The sequence below is a fragment of the Loxodonta africana genome, chromosome 3, assembly GCF_030014295.1.
Source record: "Loxodonta africana isolate mLoxAfr1 chromosome 3, mLoxAfr1.hap2, whole genome shotgun sequence".
Classification (NCBI taxonomy): domain Eukaryota; kingdom Metazoa; phylum Chordata; class Mammalia; order Proboscidea; family Elephantidae; genus Loxodonta; species Loxodonta africana.
The window spans coordinates 58,898,138-58,904,796 of record NC_087344.1 but is presented as its reverse complement, the minus strand read 5'-3'; positions in this window follow the sequence as shown (position 1 = coordinate 58,904,796).

Here is a 6,659-nt window from a genome sequence, read left to right as displayed (position 1 = left end):
GAGGCGTGCCTCCTGCAGCTCGGCATCGGCTTCCCCCTCGTGGCCACTGCTGGCAACAGCAGGCGACGCCGGCTGACGTTTTCCGAGGATAGTTTTTAAAGCTCTCTGAACTAGCGTTTTTTTGAGCTTCCGGACCCCGTTGACACCTTTCTTCTCATATACTATCAAGACCTGGTGCTTCTTGCGGGATAAAACTGCAAAAAAAAAAAAAAAACCCAAACCCGTTGCCGTCGAGTTGATTCCGACTCATAGCGACCCTGTAGGACAGAGTAGAAAGGCACCATAGTGTTTCCCAGGGGCAGCTGGTGGATTCGAACTGATTACCTTTTGCTTAGCAGCCGAGGTCTTCACCACTGCGCCACCAGGGCTCCAAATGAAATGGAACTGCAAGGCTGTATTAAATCAGTTCTCCAAACTGTGAAGCAAATAAAGAATTTGTACTGTAACAATGTAAACAAATCAAATTTTTACAAATAGAGTGGTGGCTTAAGAGTCCTGAGCTGTGAAGACAGACAGATAGGAGCCTGTCTTGGCCACGTAATACCTATGTGGCCTTGGGCTGGTTACTAATTAGACCTCACTCAGCCTCAGTTTACCTCAGCTGTAAAACAGGCAGTAGTACCTATAGCTCATGAAGTTGTCAAATGAGGTATGATCCAGCAATCCCAATTCTAGGTATACAGAGTCAGAAGAAGTGAAGGCAGGAATGCAAACAGAAACCTGTACACCTGTGTTCATGGCAGCACTTTTCACAATAGCCAAAAGGTGGAAACAACCAAAACAGGCGAATGAACAAACAAAATGTGGTCTATACGTGCATTGGAATATTATGCAGTCATAAAGAGAAATGAAGTTCTGATGCATATCACAGTATGGATGAACCTTGAAAACATTGTGCTGAGCAAAATAAGGCAGTTGCAAAATGAGAAATATTGTATGTCTCACTTACATGAAATAAGCAAATATGTAGAAGCCAAAGATTATTAATGGTTACCACGGGTGGGAGGAAGGAGAAAAGGGGCAGGTTTGTTCGGGGGACGTTGGGTTTGTGTTAATGTGGTAGAGTAGTTTGGAAAAGGAGAGTGATAATCACCATTATTATGTTACATTGTTACAAGATGAAAATATAATCAATGTCATTGAATTGTAAATGTGGAAGATGTTGTATTGGTGAATGTGTTGGTGTGTATATTTTCACCAGAAAAAAAATTAAATGAGACAATTGTGTAAAGCAAATAGTAAACCCACAATAAGTGGTGAATTTGTTATTAATAAAGAATTATATCCAAGTAAACCTCTCTCCCTGCCTCCCTGCCCCCAAATGTTAGTCAGGGCATATAATTGAGAGAAGGTATTCCTGTAGGCACAAAAATGACTTACAACTTGATCTGACATACAAGGACTCCAGCCCCAGACAACAGGTAATAGGGCTCCCTGGTCCATCCTCAATCCTCATGCGTGTACCCAATGCGGAGTCAGTATCCATGCCCTAGGCAAAAGCTGGCCTTAGCCAGTTCCCTTAACTGGAGCAAATGGGAAAAAGAGAACACAGAGAGCTTTGGAGGAATAGGAGCTGAGCCCCTTTCTTCTGCCATAGTTCCCTTTTCTCATCCCGTAGAGGAAGCAGAAGCCCCTAGTCTTTTCTTGTTTCACCCAAGTGACAAGAGGACACTTGTGAGAAGCTGGGCTGATGGAGGAAAGCAAAGACAAAGGGCCCCTCTTTTGAGCCCACTCCATCAAGCATCCACCGGCCAGCTCAGAGCTGTGGCCTCAGCCAGAACTTTGAGTGGAACACGGAGGGATTTCAAAACTTGGACTAAAAATACAAGGCAACTGAATGAAATGCATGGTCCCGAATTTTCTTTAGCTATAAAGCATGTACCCCCACATATCTGTCAGTTTGTCATTCTGTGGGGGCTTGAGTGTTGCTATGATTCTGGAAGCTACGTCACCGGTATTCAAATACCAGCAGGGTCACCTATGGTGGACATTTTCAGTCATGCTTCCAGACTAAGACAGACTAGGAAGAAGAACCTGGAGGTCTGCTTCTGAAAAAAATGTGAAAACCTTATGAAAAGCAGTGGAACATTGACTGATATAGAGCTGGAAGACAAGCCCCTCAGGTTGGAAGGCACTCAAAATATGACTGGGAAGAGCTGCCTCCTTACAGTAGAGCTGACCTTAATGACATGGATGGAGTCATGCTTTGAGAGCCTTCATTTGCTGATGTGGCACGACTCAAAATGAGAAGAAACAGTTGCAAACATTCATTGATAATAGGAACTTGGAATGTATGAAGTATGAATCTAGGAAAACTGGATATCATCAGAAATGAAACAGAACACATAAAGATCAATATCCTAGACATTAGTGAGCTGAAATGGACTGGTACTGGCCATTTTGAATCACACAATCATATGGTCTACTTTGCTGGTAACGACAACTTGCAAAGGAATGGTATTGCACTCATTGTCAAAAAGAACATTTCAAGATCTATCCTGAAGTACAACACTGTCAGTGACAGGATAATATCCATACGCCTACAAGGAAGATGGGTTAATACAACTATTGCTGAAATTCATACACCAACCACTGAGGCCAAAGAGTTTTACCAACCTCTGCAGTCTGAAATTAATCGAACATGCAATCAGGATGCATTGATAATTACTGGCGATTGGAATGCAGAAGTTGAAAACTAAGAAGGAGGATTGGTAGTTGGAAAATACGGCCTTGGTAATACAAATGATACCACAGATTGCATTATAGAATTTTGCAAGACCAATGACTTCTTCATTGCAAATACCTTTTTTCAATAACGTAAACAGAGACTATACACGTGGACCTCACCAGATGGAATACATAGGCTTCAAATCAACTACATCTGTGGAAAGAGACAGTGGAAAAGCTCAATACCATCGGTCAGAACACAGCCAGGGGCTGACTATGGAACAGATCATCAATTACTCCTTTGCAAGTTCAAGTTGAAGCTGAAGAAAATTAGAACAAGTTAACAAGAGCCAAAGTACAACCTTGAGTATATCTCACCTGAATTTAGAGACCTTTTCAAGGATAGGTTGGACACATTGAAAACTAATGGCTGAAGACCACATGAATTGTGGAATGACATCAAGGGCATCATACCTGAAGAAAGCAAGAGCTCATTAAAGAGACAGGAAAGAAAGAAAAGACCAAAATGGATGTCAGAAGAGACTCTGATACTTGCTCTTGAATATCAAGTAGCTAAAGTGAAAGGAAGAAATGGTGAAGTAAAATAGTGAACAGAAGACTTCAAAAAGCAGCTCAAGAAGACAAAGTCAAGTATAACAATGACATGTAAAAAGACCTGGAGATAGAAAACCAAAATGGAAGAACACACTCAGCATTTCTCAAGCTGAGAGAACTGAAGAAAAAATTCAAGCCTCATGTCACAATACTGAAGGATTCTACAGGGAAAATATTAAATGACACAGGAAGCATCAAAAGAAAATGGAAGGCATAAACAGAATCACTGTACCAAAAAGAATTGGTCGATGTTCAACCATTTCAGGAGATAGCATATGATCAGGAACTGATGGTACTGAAGGAAGAAGTCCAAGCTGCACTGAAGGCATTGGTGAAAAACAAGGCTCCAGGAATTGACCGAATACCAATTGAGATGCTTCAACAAACCGTTGCAGGGCTGGAAGTGCTCACTCATCTATTCCAAGAATTTTGGAAAACTGCTACCTGGCCAACTGACTGGAAGAGATCCATATCTATGCCTATTCCCAAGAAAGGTGATCCAATTGAATGTGGGAAATTATTGAACAGTATCATTAATATCACACACAAGTAAAATTTTGCTGAAGATCATTCAAAAACGGCAGCAGCAGTATATTGACAGGGAACTGCCAGAAATTCAAGCCAGTTTCAGCAGAGCACATGGCACAAGGGATATTGCTGATGTGAGATGGAACCTGGCTGAAAGCAGAGAATACCAGAAAGATGTTTACCTGTGTTTTATTTACTATGCGAAGGCATTCGACTGTGTGAATCATAACAAATTATAGATAATACTGTGAAGAATGGGAATTCCGGAACACTTAATTGTGCTCATGAGGAACCTGTACATAGACTAAGAGGCAGTTGTTCGAGCAGAACAGGGGGATACTGAGTGGTTTAAAGTCAGGAAAGGTGTGTGTCAGGGTTGTATCCTTTCACCATACTTATTCTTTCTGTATGCTGAGCAAATAATCCGAGAAGCTGTGCTATATGAAGAAGGATGGGGCATCAGGATTGGAGGAAGACTTATTAACAACCTGTGTTATCCAGATGATACAACTTTGCTTGCTGAAAGTAAAGAGGACTTGAAGCACTTACTGCTGAAAATCAAGGTCTATGGCCTTCAGTATGGATTATACATCAACATAAAGAAAACAAAAATCCTCATAACTGGACCAATAAGCAACATCCTGATAAATGGACAAAAGATTGAAGTTGTCAAGAATTTCATTTACTTGGATCCATAATCAATGCCCATGGAAGCAGCAGTCAAGCAGTGAAAAGACACATTGCATTGGGCAAATCTGCTGCAAAAGACCTCTTTAAAGTGTTCAAAAGCAAAGATATCACCTCGAAGACTAAGGTGCGCCTGACTCAAGCCATAGCATTTTCAATTACCTCATATGCACGCAACAGCTGGACAATGAATAAGGAAGACCAAGGGAAGAAATGACACCTTTGAATTATGGCGTTGATGAATAATATTGAATATACCATGGGCTGCCAAAAGAACTAACAAATCTATGTTGGAAGTAGAGCCAGAACGCTCTCTAGAAGCAAGGAGGGCAAGATTTTGTCTCACATACTTTGGACATGTTATCAGGAGGGATCAGTCCCTGGAGAAGGACATCATGATTAATAAAGTAGAGGGTCAGCGAAAAAGAGGAAGACCCTCAATGAGATGGATTGATACAGTGGCTGCAACAATGGGCTCAAGCATAACAACGATTATAAGGATGGTGTTAAGACTGGACAGTGTTTCATTCTATTGTACATGGAGTTGCTATGAGTCAGAACTGACTTGACGGCACCTAACAACAACAACAACATAAAGCACATGCAGCCACCATCCGTCTGTCAGTGGAGGCTTGCATGTTGCTATGATGTTGGACAGGTTTCAGTGGCGCTTCCTGACTATGTCAGACTAGGAAGAAAGACAGGGCGATCTACTTCCAAAAGTTAGCCATGAAAACCCAATGCAGCAAAATGGTCCGAACTGCAAACAGTCATGGAGATGGTGCAGGATTGAGCAGTGTCTCATTCCATCATGCATGGGGTCACCAGCAACCAGGGGTTTACTTAATGGCAGCTAACAACAACATAAAGCACGTTAGTGGGAACTGGCAAAATCTGAAAAAGGCCTGTAGATTTCAGTATTGTATCCATGTTAATTTCTTGTTTCTGATGATCAAACCTTGGTTGTGTAAGAGAATGTTCTCGTGTTTAAGAAATAAACATACAGTATTTGGGCTAAATGGGGCATCAGGTTTACAATTTACCCACAAATGGTTCAGAAAATATATAGAAAGAGAGAGGGGATAGGAAAAAGCAAGTGGGGTAAATTTATGATTGGGGAATCGGGGTGAAATATATATGAAAATGGACTGTTCTTGAAGCTTCCCTGTAAGTTTGAAATTGTCAAAATAAAGAAAAAAACTTGAGGGAAGCATATACCTGGGAAGATATAAAACAGGGCTCATTCTCCCAAGAATTTGTTCCTTTCCTCCTCCTTGTCCCTCCCAACTTTTCTTCAAATGAACTAGCTCTCACCTGGCTCCAGTACCCACACCGTGCTAATGAGAGTAGCTAATGAACAGCTAATGGTGTGCACAGCAGGTATCAGCTCACTCGATCTTCAATAACCCTATGGAGGCAGATACTATTTGGAATGGTTGATGCTATGTGTCAACTTGGCTAGGCTATGATTCTCAGTGTAATCACCTTCCATTTTGTGATCTGATGTGAGCAGCCAATCCTTTTAAAGGGAGTTTTCTTGGGGGTGGGTTCTGCCTCCAGAAATGGATGTTCTGGCAAAGCTGGCTTGCCTTCTGCCCTCTGCCCTCTATAGTTGCCTGACCTCCACTTTTTGGGATGTGTCATGGATTTAATTGTGTCCCCCCGTAATCCGTGTCAACTTCACTAGGCCATGGTTCCAAGTATTGTGTGACTGTCCACGATTTTGTCATCTGATATGATTTTCCTATGTGTTATAAATCCTACCACTATGATGTTAATGAGACAGGATTAGAGGCAGTTATGTTAATGAGTCAGGACTCTATCTACAAGATTAGATTGTGTCTTAAGTCAATCTCTTTTGAGATATAAAAGAGAAAAGCAAGCAGAGAGACGTGGGGACCTCATTCCACCAATAAACAAGAGCCAGGAGAATAGAGCATCCTTTGGACCTGGGGTCCCTGTGCTGAGAAGGTCCTCAGCTGGGAAAGATTGATGACAAGGACCTTCCACTAGAGCCAACAGAGGAAGAAAGCCTTCCCCTGGAGCTGATGCCCTGAATTTGGACTTCTGGCTTCCTAGACTGTGAGAGAATAAATTTCTCTTTGTTAAAGCCATCTGCTTGTGGTATTTCTGTTATAGCAGCACTAGATGACTAAGACAGG